Genomic DNA, 16,089 nt, shown 5'->3' on the forward strand with positions numbered 1-16,089 from the left:
CATTGTTCTTTCTGGCCCTGGGCAAATGGCTTTAATCCTTTCTAGCTCTTTAACAGACCAGCAAACACGGGGAGAAGCTAAAGGAGTCATGGTGAGAAGCCTGGCTTCAGCACTCTCTTTCCTGATTTTCGTTGACCTTGTGTGTAAACAGACTCTGCTTTCTGAAACCCGGCCTTTAATATGTATGACCATATTCATCTTCCTGGCCTGCAGATGGGGGACAGAGGGCTTATTCCTGGCTTTAAATAAAGAGAAATAGAGGCATCACCCAGACAGAACTGACTGGAGAATACTCAGCAGACTTGGGATTAGAAGCTAGGCCTCTCTATTCCCTGACCAGCACATAATTCTTCTTCAATTGCTCTGAAAATGAAAACCACAGGATTATTTTGCAGGAGAGAAAAAAATCAGCCTAGAGAAGCTGTAGCCACATTTCCGACAAGCTCCAGTCAGGTGACCCTGTAACTTACGTAGATGACTTCTTATTAGACCACAATTGACAACCACAACATGACAGTCTGTGCTGCTTCCTCGGAGTGTTCTCTTTGTTGATCATCTGTGCTGATCTCCCTGAAGGAAAACTCAAATATGGCCCAAACAGGGAAACAAACCATGAGACATCACCCGAAGCAGCTCCAGACTCTCCTTCCCTGTGACCTGGCATGGGCAGGGCCAAAGAGAAACTGATAAACAGTCCCCCAGTCCTCAGTCCCCTGCCCCCCTGCCCCATGGGCCTAAGTCCCTCTCCCACCTGCCCTCTGCTGTGTCCCTGCAAATTGGATTCCTACTTTAAGGGAGGGAGGGAGGGGGAGAGGGGGAAGAGAGGGGGGAGAGAGAGAGAGAGAGAGAAAGAGAGAGAGAGAGAGAGAGAGAGAGAGAGAAAGAGAGAGAGAGAGAGAGAGAGAGAACCAACAGTTCATAAGGAAGAAATGCAGTGACAATTTCTCAACATGGCTAGGAATCAATGCAAGCGGCTGTCCAGGTTTCTCCATCAAAGGGAGGCTGCCACATGTCTCTAAAGTCAAGAGCAACAGAGCTCCAGTGCTTGACTCAAAACTGCTTCATCAGAGCAAGATACTTTAAATTTAAAACTCACTGCAGTTGGGTTTGAACTCAGCTGGGACTTGATTTACTGCTAATTCATCTCTCCAATTCCTATAATTCCAAACTCAGTCACCAAACAGTTTAATGCTGATAGAATCACCAGTGCGATGCTTTATGAATGAGTCTCACGGGAATTTTGTTAGTAAGTGTGTGTTAGCAACCCTTACTCACTCTGGAATGGAACTAGTGCTCAGGCACAGGGTACTGGAGACCCAACAATTGGGCAAGCAGGTTATCAGTTGATGTCCCTGGGTAATCCAAAGCCAAATGCCACTGGAATGGTACCCTTGTCAACACAACTCTACTTGCAAAGGATGTAAGAGATAGTTTACACCGAGTCAAATATGAGTGATTGTGATCTAGGAACACAGTTTCGTATCGCCTCTGTTAACAGGATCCACTATGAGAAACGATTTCATAAACTGTTATGAACACAGATCAAAAAGCAGTCATAAGTTAACACATTTACCAAATACTGAGACCACGGGCAGGTGGGTACAGCAAGAGGGGAAATTCTGCTATAGGTTTCAGATGCTACCCAATGACATTCTTAGCTTCAGGGTCTGACAGAAGTTAATGGTTTACTAAGAATATATTCTGAATGTTTTACCTGATAGTCAAAAGGATGTTAAGTCAGACACAGGGGTCAGCAATAAATACCTACTAAAATGACTAACGATAACCCAAGAAGATTTTGATTCCCCATCAGGAATGTCCTGATTCTCCGAAATCATGAAGTTCTAACCAGTCAAACTACAAAGTCTCTAGGAACTTCAGTTCATAGCCCTGCCCCCACCACACACACACCATTTGCCTATCTAAGGTGAACAACAGGTGGTTAAAATGATTCCTATAGGAAATACAATCTCTGGGTCACTTTTTCATGGTTAAGGCCATGAATTTATAGTAAATCACAAACCTTCATCCCCCTTTAGGCTGGCAAAGGTTCCCCAACACATCTCAGGAGAAAACTGGTTTCAACTATTCAAAATTTAGAGATGTGTCTTAATAATGCAAGTCTCACTTGTTAATTTGATAAAGAGCATTTCTCTTTGTCAGTTATTGTAAGGCCTGTTATTCCTAAGAGCAACTAGAGTTGGGGGAGACGGAAAAGATGAATGTCATTACTCATGTGTTTTGCAAGTATCCGCCTTGATCAATGATGTGCAACAGAAAAGGACCACTTGTGGGAAACAAGTCCATGATCTACCAGAGCTGCATTCACACTTCTGAAAACAGTCCCTACAGAAGATAGGCACCTGCCTGTAGACCATGTGGCTGGCCATGCTCACAGAAGTTCTGTAAGAATTCAGTCATTTCTGGGTCCTCGAAAGCGTTTGACAGCGGCAAGAGGTGGGCAGAATCTCTGAAAGCTGAACCCCACAAGCCTTCACTTACCAATACAATGGACTCCTCTTCCTGGTGTACTCTCCTCCAAGCTGACCTTGAACTTAAAAGCATCCCATTGAAGGACAGTATCTACTATAATATTGCTGCTGCCACTGTCCCCCTCCTCCTCCTTCCCTCCTTCTCCTCCTCCTCCCCTCCCTTCTCCTCCTCCTCTTTCTCCCTTACTCCTCTAGTTAGGGAAGAAAGCCAGGACCTTGCACATGCTAAGCAAATACTCTACCATTGAACTACATCCCCATCCCAAAAATGTTTTCTACCAAATGAAATACTTATTCCAGGAGATGTCAACAGATTTAAATACATCAACACAAAGCAATCCCACTGCCAGATAAACTGTAAAACATATGGTTAATAATAAACAGGCTTCCTTTTAATACATTTGCTATACATCTTAAGATGGAGAGGACACAGAAGGTATCTTGCAGAACTTTTTGGCCATGTAATTTTTTTAACTGGAACATGAGGAGGGGACATTCAGTAGACAAGGCTCTGGGTAAACTAGCTTGGCCATCTCTCTCCATCTATCAGCATCTAACCCACAGTAAGTTTCACACAGAGAGTGATACTTTGATTCTATGCCCATTAACACGAACAGTCCACTGCACCCTATCTACCCCCATTCTGCACATTCAGCAAATATTTATTGATCACCTCAAAAAGATACACTTTGGGTTGGAATGAGTATAAAAGGAGTATTAAATGGCTCCTCTCAATCTAGGACATCAGGAAAAATAGTCATCCCTTGCCATCTGCAAGCAATTTGTTCCAGGACGACACCACACTCCATGGATAAAAAACTGCAGATACTCAAGACTGTTATATACAATGATATAATTCTTGCATATGAGCAACATAGGCCTATCCTCCTGTATACTTTAAATCATCTCTCGATTACTTATAACACTAATACAATGGAAATGCTATGTAAATGGTCATTAGGCTGCATTGTGCGGGGAAATAAGAACAAGGAAAAGAGTCTGTTCACATTTGACAGAAATATGATTGTTTTTAATATCTTCAATGCACAGTTAGTTGAATCCACAGATGTGGAACCCGTGGATACAGAGAGCAGGTTGTACATGATTTCAATTGTCATCACTGCCCCTGCCGGGCAACAGCTTCTTTGTCATCGTGGAAAAGAACGAATGGAGTTCCTGATTGCACAAGACACACTTTCAAGCAGGGGTGGAGCGCAGAACTCTCAGGCAGACTGCTCTGCAAACCCGGGTCTCTGTGCTAGGGAGCTGCTCACATCAGTCAGTAGTTAAAAGCAAGGGCATCTAGGGAAGGAAGATGGGTCAGCCTCTAATGGGGGAGAGAGCTGAGAGAGAGAGGTCGCAAACGCAGTGTGATCATTGCGCCTTTGCCCAGCTTGACCTGAGAAGGGCTTCAAAGTGCAAGAGTTACCAAAAATAAATAAATAAATAAATAAATAAATAAATAAATAAATAAATAACCCTCAGAGAGGACAGGGCTGGCTAAAAGCAACAACTTAAAGAAACATTTTATGCAGAAATATCTTCTATTATACCACACTTCAATGCTTACAACAGGACTCAAACATAGGGGGGATCATTTGCTCCTGCCCCCTGCTTCCCAGCAGCTGTTCCATCAGCTCACATGAGCAGAAGTACCTGGGATGCCTCCATACTGCGTTGGAAAGCACTCCTGGGGCTAAAACAGCTCAACATCAGGAAAATGCCTTGATACCCGTCCAGTATCTCTTCTTATTGTTACTATGACCAGCTCAATAATTTTATCAGTATTAGCTCATTATAACTCATAAAATAATTTCACTGGCAAGAGCAAAAACAATGTAGTAATAGCCCTAGGAATGCCAACACTCATTCTCAATGCAGTTTCAGTTGGGACTATGGGCTGGGTGACCTGCAGTGTGGTTGGCTAAGACTGCCAAAATTCTATGAATTTGGAGAGTTCTTTATTACAGAATTCTTTCCTGTCTCACTGTCTAGACCCTGAAGAGCTGCACAGTCCTTACATGAGGCTCAATTGATGCATTTGCCCAGATCTGTCCTATCCCACCCTGTTGTGGGATATTTGTACACTGTGTGAAGATATATTGCTGTGATTGGTTTAATAAAGAGCTGAACAGCCAATAGCTAGGCAGGAGGTATAGGAGGGACTTCTGGGCAGAGAGGGAGGAAGAAGAAGATGAATCGAGGCATCCAAGAGATGCCATGGAGACACAGAATGAGTCAGACACATAGAATGGGAAAGAGGTAAAAACCATGTGGTAGAATGTAGATTAATAAAAACATATATAAGTTAATTTAAGTTATAAGAGCTAGTGGGACAAGCCTAAGCTAAGGCTGAGCTTTCATAATTAATAGTAAGTCTCCACATCATTATTTGGGAGCAGGCTGGTGGGACAGAGAAAAACTTGATACATATGATGACCAACATGAGGCACCAGATATTGTGGCTTCTTTTAATGTTTTATTATTCAATAAAACTCAGGAGTCAAATATTAGAGAATGAACCTGACTGATCCACAGAGCAAAGGAGGAAAGACCACTTCACCTTCTTTCTAGCTTCAGCCATTCTTCTTCCGGCCTCGCCCTCAATGTGACCCAGTGACAACTCATACCAGCCTTGTTATCCCAAAGCTCTTACTGTCTTTCTTCCTTCAGAGCAAAGGCCAGACTCCTGTAAAAGTTCTATTATCAGACACAGTAGGAGGAACCACAGAGGTCCAGCCCTGGGCCTGACCATCTCTCAATAAAGTGATGTCACACCAGCATCTGGGAAAGCTGGACTGAGATCAGGGCCTTAAGACAGGCTAGGGATCCCCATCTTTGGCCAGAACAATACTGTTTACATTTCTTCTGGCCACTAGACTTTCATATAAAATTTCAGTTGAACAAGGACTTCCTCTACTTTATATTACATATTTTTTAAATCACCACTCTAGAACAACCTTCTCATTTTGTAACTGGCAGTACTGAGACATAAAGTGATCTCTCCAGAAATCCCTTTTCTGTTAAATGACCAAGCTGAGATTTACATTTTGCTATATCCAAAGCCTTCTTTTCCTATAACACCGGTGGTTATCAAGCACAAAGAACATTTATGAATCTAAGAATATGTCCACATGCCTGAGAAGTTCTACTACCTTTGAAGGACAAAGGGAAGGGTGGGGCGTGGAGATGGCTCAGCAGATGCTGAGGCTGGAGTTAGAATTCTGAGGACCTGGAAACGGCATAGTCGCCAGAACCCAGGACTTGCTTACAAAAGTTCAGCTGAAATTATTCGGTAAATAATAAGTCCCAAGAAAACACAGGCTACAGAAATGACTCAGTTAGTAGAGCACTCACAGTGCAAGCATAAGGACCTGAGCTCAGCTCCCAGCACCCACATAAAGAAACCAGATACAGCAATAGGCACTATGATCCCAGCACTGGGACTCTGAACAGGAAGGGCCTGTGGCTCGCTGGTCAGACAGTCCAGCCAACTTGGCAAGCTCAAGGTTCCGTGAGAGACTCTGCCTCAAAAAATCAACTGGCGATCAACTGGAGAAGCTCTCAGCATAGACCTCTGGCTACCACATATACACACAGACACTTGCACATATATATGAACATGAAAACACACACACACATAGGCATTCAAATGTACACACACGGCGGTGTTTATTTCTTGATGGATTCCAAGGCTACACCACAGTGGAGCAGGCTGGTATGTTACAGTCTCTGAGAAATCCCATGGCAAGAAACTCATTTAGCTATCTCCTTTAACTTACCTAGTGTCTTAAACTTACTAGACTTGGTAACTTTGGTGTGCATAACATCTATTTATACAACTGCAGAATGGACTTTAGGAATTTCTGCTCTCTTGTTGGTATTTACCTTCAAGAAGCATGACAGAGATGAAGAGTGTGGAAACACGCCCCCTGCCCTCTACACTGTTACCATGCCTCGTGGACTGGTTCAACAGAAAACCCGGTGCCCACTGTTACCGTGGCCTCTAGCCCGGTGCGAAGAGAAACAGCCCACCAGTTCTGGTCTGCTTACTTTCCTTCCCTTTGACCTCTGGGCTAAATCCCAGGGCCAGTTTGCTTCACCCTCTGGTTCTGGGCTCTTCACTGGCCTGGGATAAGTGAGTTGGGCTCTCCCAAGAAGAGTGTCATGGGCTATGTCAGATGGGAAGCCTTGGTCTGCAGGGATGAGCAGGAATGACTTGCCGCCGTAGCTGTAGTTTCAGTGACCTCATCTCCAAATGTTCCTCTCCTCCCACTTCATAATGAAAGACTTGCCCTTGTAAGAACTGGGGAATTGATTGCGTTAGGCTGGGTTCAGTACATTGACTGTGAAGACAAGATCCTCTTAGCCAGTGATGTGTTTTGTGTTGGAGTGACAAAACATCCTAAAATCCCATTTGCTGTTGCGAATCCTGGTTCATGGAGAAGGCACCGTGGAGGGGAGTGGATATTCCAGCTTACAGCCCCAGGCTCCTAGGATGCTTCAGAACTCACAGGCACCTGTTGGTTTAAATCTGAGTCCTTTCTGCCTCCCCTACTCTTGCCCCACCTACTCACCCACCCACCCAGGGGGAAGTGATAAAATTCTACGCATGCTGCTTCTAACCTCCCATCACTGCACAGTGTAGAAGAAAGGCAAATTACATTGTACATGGAATGAAAGTTTCTCTTTTGAAAGTTCGAAGGGAAACCCTAACCACTAGAGCCTCTCTTATTCTGTGCCTGAGAGTATGTAGACCAGAGGGACTGAGACTGGGGAGCTCCAGCCTTGGGGCAGGACAACACCCACCATAATGCCTCACTTCCTGGGGCCCTACTTGGTATATCTTTTCATTTCATAATGTGATTCCCAGTGGCTCCACTCAGCCTGTGCCCACTCCACCTTCTTTTCCTCTTCTATTCTAAATTCCATATTCCATTACAGCTGCAGGATTGCTCTCCCTGTGCAGGCCATGGGCACCAACCTCCACCTAGGATGACATGACATTGTCCCTGCCTCTGGATTCTAAAACTTAGACCCCCAGAGCTAGTGAATGAATGAAAGAACAGCTACAGAGCACCACCCGTGAGCAGTGCCATAGCATGAATCTTTGCCCAACAGTGAACTGGCCATCTGTTGCTTAGCAACCCGGGCCTGGGGCATCTTTAACTGTCATCTCAGCCTAAGTTCTCATGCCATCAAAATGGTAAGTCACAATACCCCACCTTACAGGCTACTTGGAGCATTCAATGAGAGAGTATCATTTCCACAATACCAGCAATTTGAAATACTGACTACAAAGAACCCAGAGCTGCACAAAATCCAAAGCAAAGATGTAGACTCCGTTCATTCCCTCAGCTGTGTCTTCTGTGTTTTCCCAGAGAAAAACAGAAATTTCCAAATAAAGTAACAGTCAACCTCAGAGCTGAGTGGTCTGCTAGAAGGACCCATGCAACCTTCCAATCCACTCTCAGCCAAGGATGAGACTCTCTCCCCTTAATTAATAGGGAAATTTGAGGCTCAACAAATAGAAAAATTTGCTTGAGGCCAGAGATAATCCAAAGGAGAAAGCAGGACCCCGGCCCCACTCTCCCACTCCCTTAGCAAGGGGGTGGTGACATGCTGAGTACCTATAGCCTCACATGGTAAACAGCTTGGTGACTAGAAGCCAGGTCAGACTGCTCAGCACTGGAACTTGGTTCCACCACTTGGTGGCTATGTGACTTTGGACATGTGTGGAACCTCCCTCATCTCAGTTCCTTTGGGAGGATATAGGGACAGCAGTAGCCATTGCCTCCTTGGGTGCCTATGAAGAATAAAGGAAGCAACCCCATCTAGAGTACTCAAACGATGCAAGATCAAAGGAAGTACTTCATAAACACTGGCCACCACTTTCATCATTAATTAGTACTACTCTCCATTCCAGTGTTTCCATAAGGGCTAAAGCCAATACTAGTGTTCTCCCAGCTGCTTCCCTGGGGAGGCTGATACCGCATGATCACAGGACAGGGTTCCTCACTCAGGACCTCTAGAAACTATTCTGCTTCACAGCAAGTGGAGAAGCAGCCTCCTTCTTCTGGAACAAGACCCCCAGTGGGGAATCGGGACCCCTGCCTGCCTTCCCTTTTAAGATCCACCTCCTTCCACTTAGTGGCAGAGCCTGCTCCTGTCTCCTTGCTGGCTCCACCTTCCTGTCCTAACTAGAATATCTGCAGCCTGGGAAGCAAGGGCAGGAGAGAGACCTAGAGTAAGTCAGGACAGTGAGAAGGGATCAGGTGGGTGGTAGGGGAGGGAACAGTAAGGACTAGCTTTTAAAGAGACAGTGTAGGAAGGGCTCTGTGTGGACCAAGCACTACTCACTGGAGCCCACCCCCCCCCCGGGGCAATTACCCTAATCATGTGCATCTCCCAAACAGCCCTTTGATTTATTAGCACAACGTCTTTTTTAAATGCCGCTTTTAAATATAAATAACACTCAATCATCCAGCTGTCGTTAAATTCGTGTTATATTGATTTCGCGGAGTGCCGCAAATTTGAGGGTGAATGGGCTGGTGGATACAAGCACAAAGCTGGGAGGTGGATTCACAAGTACTGGGAGAGAGGGACAGGCCTTTGAAGGAGGAGAAAAGGGGGTGTCAAGGGAAAGAAACGAACCCCCCCTACACACACACACACACACACACACACACACACACACACACACACACACACAACAACGGCCCAGGGCCTGGACCCGTTTCCCGCCAGGGAGCACTGGGCACAAATAAGAGATGAGGTAAGAGGGACACATCCGTTTGCAGAGTAATCAAAGCCAAAATCACATCCCGCAGGCAGGCAGGTTCAAGGTATCGCCGCCGCCCTATCACAGCCAGTGGGAGAGTCACTCCAACAGGTCTCCAGTGTGCATTGTCTGTGCAGTACCTTCTCTGCTGAGACTGGGCGAGAGCCGCTAAGAAATGCCCCCTAGCTGGCTGGGAGGAGAGACGCTTGCTATAATTTCTTCCCATCAAAGCCTGGCAATACCTAGGAGCTCAGAGCAGTTACTAACCCATCCCCCTGAGCTCTCTCCCCAAGGAAGGAATGTTACCACCCTAGAAAGCCCCCCACTTAATTCCCAGCAGCCCTCCTTGGGATTAAAAGGACCAGTAGGCCAAGTGTAGGCAGATTTTGCCATGCAGATTTCCCTGTCTGCAGGGAGCAGAGCTGAAGCAGGAGAACAGAGACAAGGAAGGAGACCGGAGCAAATTGGCTGCCTAGGAGAAAAATTCCTCCCTGAAACATTTTCAGGGCCCGTGTGTGTGTGTGTGTGTGTGTGTGTGTGTGTGTGTGTGTGTGTGTGTGTAGGATTTAGTGAGAGCAGAGCAGATCATGGATGAACCATGCCTGCTCTTCACAGGAATGCTTCCAGAACAACTTCCAGCCTCAATAAGGCTGACCAAAGAGAAACATTTGTGTTCGGGCCTTTCCTAGTGCATGCAACTGGGTGCCTTATAGTGTAGACCAGAAAACTTAAAAGCCCACAGAAGAATAGTAGAGCAAGGATATTGTGGTATACTCCAGGGTTGGGCAAAAAGAACCAGGAAATGAAACACACACACACACACACACACACACACACACACACACACACACACACACTGTTAATTACTGTCTATCTTTTCCTAGAAACCAATGATAAGTGCAGAAAGTGTGGGGGTTCTTTTGAGCTCCAGTGTTAGCTTATAACTAGCATAATGACAGTCGACTTTGCATTAAAATGACAGATCCTGAGGCTGTGGGAAGAGGGGGACAGAGAAAGAAGCAGGAGTCTGTTGTGGCAGGGGGGATCTGCACCCCAGCCTCCTCCCCTCACAGGTCCAGTGAGGGAATGCTTCTCTGGGAGATACTCATTGTCACTATAGTTCACTGCTTGTTACAGATCATGTGCCACAGCCATATGCATGAGTATGTGGGTCCTCCCCATCCACACACTCCAAGTGTGTGCAGGCTATAATGTACCAATGTTTTTCCACAGCCCAGAAATCAGAAGTGGACACCCCTGTCACCCATGCTTGGACAAGCTGACTGCATTTGGCAAGGCTCTAAGAACGTGTGTGTACAGCTGGATGTGTGCACACCCACCATTCTTAAAAAGAAATGTTTCTCCCTGATCTGGGTCCTCATTGTGAGAAGCTTTCCTTTATCCCAGCTATCTTTTTCAATCAATCAAAGGGCCGCTTACACCACACACAGCAGGGATACAGATTCCCTCCTGGGGCGTCTGCTTCCCCCCACCCACCCACCAAGCCTAGCCAGGGAGACCTTGGCAGGGTCAGAAAAAAGTTTGAAAAACAGGAGGGCTGGGAGTGCAAAGAAAAAGCCTATGTGGCTGCACCCCATCTTCGGGATTTATAAGGCACCAGAAGTCCTCTACCTGCACTTAAGGCCCCCTTGTTCCGGAGTGTTTGCTCCTTGTCTCTCACCTTCTGGAAGATTTCCAATGTATTTCTCTCTTTGGTAGGTTTGTAGGACACTCTGAACACATGGTCTTATAAAGAGGGAAGCAGCATATCCCGTTTTTATCAGAATGCCCCCAAAACGCCACAAAGGGACAGCTATAGAAACATAGAAACTTTCCATATGTGTATTCAAGCCTGAAATAATGATTTATTTGAACCTTCTATTCTTCTCCCTGCAATAATTGAGGCCCCCAAAGAAGTCTCTCTTGGAGTCTAATAGGGGAGCCATGAAAAAGCACTCTGGGACTCCATTCACCCCTCCCCACCTCACCCCCATCTATTCTAGGAAAAGTTTCAAAATGAGCAGGCTCTGGAACTGGGGTGGGGGTGAGGTGGGGTGAGGAGCTCTGGGAAGTACAACTTGAACCATTGGCTTCTGGAAAGCCATTCTGCATGCAGAGGATCTGGACTCTGGGGGACATTAGTAGACCTTCATAGGGTGGGTATGCCAGTGTGTTCAGTTTGTTCTCCCTGAAAAGTCTAAATCCCGCTCTATCCTTCCTTCTAGCTCGTGTTCTCAGACACATACCCCACAGCCATGTGACAGGTGTTAGCTAACGGCACAGGGGGAAATCGCCTCACATGCACAGAGAAGGATAAGGAAGTGAGGGGGTGGCCACAAAGCTGTGTCCCCAAGCCCTGTCTGCTTGCTGTCTACCACTGACTGGCAACGTGAATAAGGTTTGATCCTCCTTAAAGGACCGCAGCATCCTCCCTAGACAAGGATCCCTCCTCTAGCTTTGATGTGAAAGCCCCTCCCTGCCTGAAATCCCGGCACATTCCGGGGAAGCAGTGCCACGCTTCGGAAAGGCGTGTGTGCTGCCTTTACTAGAGAAACGCAGAGTCTGTTCCATATGCGCCGCCCTACAGAACTGCAGCCCCGGTTGCTTATGTGGCCTCCTCCCAGGCGCCCGATCACCACAATCTCCAAATCTCTGCCCTTTAAATATCTATCTGTGTTTCTCCTATTAAAAGGGGGTAAAAATCCTAGTGTCCAAAAGCCAAGGGCGCAATTGCACTGGGTGGGTCTCCTAAGACCTCCCATGACTTCTCCTGTTTTGTAAAAAACCAGTTAGGAAATGAAAGGAGCTAGAAACAGCAAAATCGCTCCCTCATCCTACCAAGCTGGATAGAAGAGTCAGTCATTTACAAAATCCCACCCTGAAAGTCCTGGGGAAGAGAAGTCTAGGTCCGGTGAAGAGAAGAACACGGGAAATCCCTGCTCCGCGCTGCGCTGCACCTACGCGGGTGTCCAGGTGGGACGTGGGCAGGTGCGTGAGCTCAGGGTATGCGTATATGCATGTGTGTGTGCGTGCGCGTGTGTTTGTGTGTGTGTGTGTGTGTGTGTGTGTGTGTGTGTGTGTGTGTGTGTGTGTGTAGCGGGATGGCTCGGAGCAGGTGAGGACTCCAGGACCGGACCCCGCACCTCCGCCCGCTCTGCCCAGCTGGCCCTGAGCCCGGCCGGTGGCTCCTTACCTGGAAGAGCGGCGTTTCCCTCCTTCAGCCCCAGCGCCGCATTGACACTGCAGATGGTGCCTGTACCGCTGCCTCTCGCCCTCCTCTGAACGTGTGCGTGTGCGCGCGTGTGGCTGCCTCCTCCAGCCCCAGCCCCGAACGCAAATACTCCACCGAGGCACCGGGAAGCCACGAGCACCAGGGGAAAACGGAGGGGGCCAAATCAGAGCCTGCTGGGCTTGACAGCTCCTCTTGCAGCGTCCAAGGTGGGCGTAATGTCCAACAAAAAGGTCAGAAAATGTGGATCGATTCCAAGCACCCCTTTCCTCCACCCAGCCCCGGAGCCCAAGCAGCGACAGTGGTGGCTCTCAGGGGCTGCGGCGGCGACGCGGGGCTGCCCCCCTTCGTCCCCACCCCCGCGGGCTGAATGTCCTTGATGCCAAGCGGGCACGGCGGCGTCACTCCGCGCCGCCCATGCTAGCCGGGTCGGGCCGCTGCCCGGGCGCGGCGGCGAGTGCGTTGGGGACCCGCCGGGGAGCGCTCTCCGAGCCTCTGCGCGCCTCCCTGGGCAGTGGCGTCCACCTCCTGGCAGCCCAGGGCCGGACACGCCGCTGTTGCCCCCACCCCTGCCCGGGGACTAGCCGGGCAGTGCCCAGGGGCCGGGGCTGGGGGCCGCGGGAGCCGCCGACTTCTCCCCGGGGAGGCGCGGATATGCGGTGATAGCAGCGACGGCGGCGGCTGGCGCTGCGGCGGCCAAGAGCGCGGCTGTGGTCCAAGCCGAGCTTCCCGGGCGCGCCCCCGGCCCCCCGGGCGGGCGGCTCGCAAAGTTTGCAGGGGGCAGGGAGCGGGGCCGCCGCTGGCTCGGCCGCCGCCGGAGCTCCCGGGCTGCCTGCTGCCGCCGCGGCTCGCTGCTGCTGTGCATTGAAGCCCGGCCAAGCGCTGCAAAAACTCCAGCTGCCTGGCGCTCTCTGGGTCCTCCTCTCCTCCCTCCCGCCCTCCCTGCTTCCCTTCCTCCCTCCCTCTCCTCGCCTCCTCCCCCTCCCCGCCGCCCGCGGCCCGCCGCCGCCGCCGCCGCCGCTCCCTCTCTGGCTCGCTCGCTGGCTCGGAGCTCGCGGCTGACATCTAGACCGAGGTAGAGCGGCCGGCAGAGGGGGCAGGGGGCGCTTCCCCGCACGTTGCCGCCGCAGGCTCGCCGGCTCTCCCCAGCGTGGACGTTTGCAGACACCCCCTGGGTCTTTCGAGCCACCCGGGTGGTGGCGACATAGGTCAGAGTGGCGCATACTTGGATTGAGGCATACTCCCAAGCAGGCATGTGGGTTCAGGCGGTCAGACGCACTTTTGAGTATTCTTAACAGACACCAACCAAAGCATACACCCATTCCCAACCTAGAGTCCTGGTCCAGCCCTGTCCCCCACCAACCAAGGTAATCCTACAGGGCACTAAAGAATGCCCAAGCACAAGGCTTCTTTCTAGTCCTGGGAAAGAAATGAATGGCCAGTGCCCCAGAGCTTGCTGGGTAACCTGATATGTCCAGAGGCTGACCTTGCTTCTCTGTCTCTGAAGCCCTAGATCCTGGACCATATCCCAAACATATACCAGACAATGCCAGCACCGGAGTAGTTTCAGACGTCCGAAGGAAGAAATCCCAAGGTTGCTTAAGTTGAGACGGCGTCTGGCAGACAGGAAATAGGCGAGGTAGCACTATCTAGGATATCTCGGCATAGACCACTCCCCATCATTGTGCCCGACCATTAAACAACAAACAAAGCAGGATGCCCACCTATTTATCTGCCCAACTCTGTATGCCTGCTTTTACCACAGTGCCAGGGAAATACCACTGTCAGCCATGTCCACTACGAGTAGCCACTCATCAAAGAAAGTCCTCTCCAGAAGACTACAGTTTGGGGCTCCCAACCCATGCCATTTCTTCACCTTAACTTCCTGCGAAGGTCTGTCCCTCCCATCCAAACCTCTCAGAACCTGCTTATTAGGAAATGATTGACAGCAGTATAAATTCCTATACCTTCTTATCGGGGTTATATTTTCACAGGAATCAAAAGTTATAAACTGGGTAGACTTCGAAATGAGCTGTGAGATGACATGTTCTACAAGCCCCACCCCCCCCGGGGGGGGGGGCAGGTAGCACATGTGAGTCAGGCTGGGCTTACCCACACAGGACCTGGCTGAAACTGCCCTCACCAGAAGGAGGCCATGAATCAAGCATGTGCAGGAGAAAGCCAGACATTACTCTAGTTAAAGAGTGTTCCAGGAGACAGCATGGAGCCCTGTTAGCCTCTGGTTGTCCGCTGAGCATGGCATGGCCCAGAAAACAGCAAGGGTTATCTTATTAGCTCCCGTTAATACATTGATCTGGCTCCTCTCTTCTCAGAAACTCTGGATCCCCGACTCGAGATAAAGCACACAATATCAAGTTAGTTTCCGAAGCCCAGAGAAACGCATAACAATAATTTCATGTTGCTGCTGCTCTGACAGCCTTCCAGAACCGAGGAAGCCCCGGGGCCAAACGTCTGTCTAACATGAGACTGCAGAGACACCTGGCATGCAAAATCAAAGGAAGTTGTCCCCACAGGTTTGCATAAGGCTTGCCTCACCTGTACTCAAATATGCTTGCAAGAACCACCTCTGAAACTGGCATAGGGTGCCATCACAACAGGCTCACCCTAGCAGTGACAGCCTAGAGAGTCCTACAGAAAACCTTAACAGGTGACTTAAACAACATGCTTCACTAAGGAATACAAGAGACCTTTTCAAATCCAATTGTCACGTAGCTATAGGGGGACTTACGTAAAAATGCTGAAAGGGAGAGGAAGTGAGAACTGACCCCTTCTCAGCCAATCATTAATCATCCCAGAAGGTATTTTTAATACCACCTGGTTGTCTTTTCTGTTCCTTGTAGTGTGTGTGTGTGTGTGTGTGTGTGTGTGTGTGTGTGTGTGTGTCTGCAAATTCCAGGCCCATGTCCTGATGGATGGACAGGAAGTGAAAGACTTTTTCCAGAGGTAGCAAACAAAGTGTGTTTATTATCCCTTATCTCCTGCTAGTGTGCGGTGTCATTTATTTTCATTCAGAGGAATGAATATCGTGTGGTGCCTGAAGAGTAATGACAGGGAAAGCATGTACAGAGAGCTGGACCGACAAAGGGCAGGGCAGCCGCTGCCAGACCTCCGGCTCTTAATGGGACCTCCCCTCACACTGCTTTTTCCTTCCCTGGCTTCCATTGACTACCACAGGAGGAAGGCAGGTTGGAAACAGTTACCGCTTCATACCATTGTAAGGAATGGCAGAAAGGGTCAAAATAGCCCCAGCAAGAGACCTGATGGCCTATTGAATGTTCCCTGGAGTCTAGAGTGGGGTGGGGGATGGGTAAGGTAGACCGTCCTACTCCTTGACTCTGGTATTGACCATCACTATCATTTTGCACAGATCGTGTGCCCTTAGTGGCATTCCCTCCCTCACCTGCCACGTTTATGCCTTCTGGGTGCAGTGGTATTCAAACGAAACACCACCTCTGTGAGCGTGACTTGAAACTCTTCATGCAATGCACGTGGAAGGAATCCTTACTCCCTGTCGTTGCAAAGTATCCTTTTCTCCAGTGGCACAATGCAGGGGGCAGGCCCTTTGC

General features: G+C 48.9%; 1 protein-coding gene across 5 annotated transcripts in view; it reads right to left on the reverse strand.

Moving 5' to 3' along the window:
- Plxna4 (plexin A4) overlaps positions 1-13,252 on the reverse strand; it is a 465,281-nt gene extending 452,029 nt beyond the window's left edge. For all 5 annotated transcript variants that reach the window (XR_008214655.1, XR_008214654.1, XR_008214653.1 and 2 more), the window contains exon 1: positions 12,467-13,252. The gene's annotated coding sequence lies outside the window, so the exon portion shown is untranslated. The remainder of the gene's footprint in view (positions 1-12,466) is intronic.
- Positions 13,253-16,089: the final 2,837 nt, after the last annotated feature.

This window comes from Peromyscus californicus, unplaced genomic scaffold (assembly GCF_007827085.1).
Source record: "Peromyscus californicus insignis strain IS unplaced genomic scaffold, ASM782708v3 Scaffold_6__1_contigs__length_162567912, whole genome shotgun sequence".
Classification (NCBI taxonomy): Eukaryota; Metazoa; Chordata; class Mammalia; order Rodentia; family Cricetidae; genus Peromyscus; species Peromyscus californicus.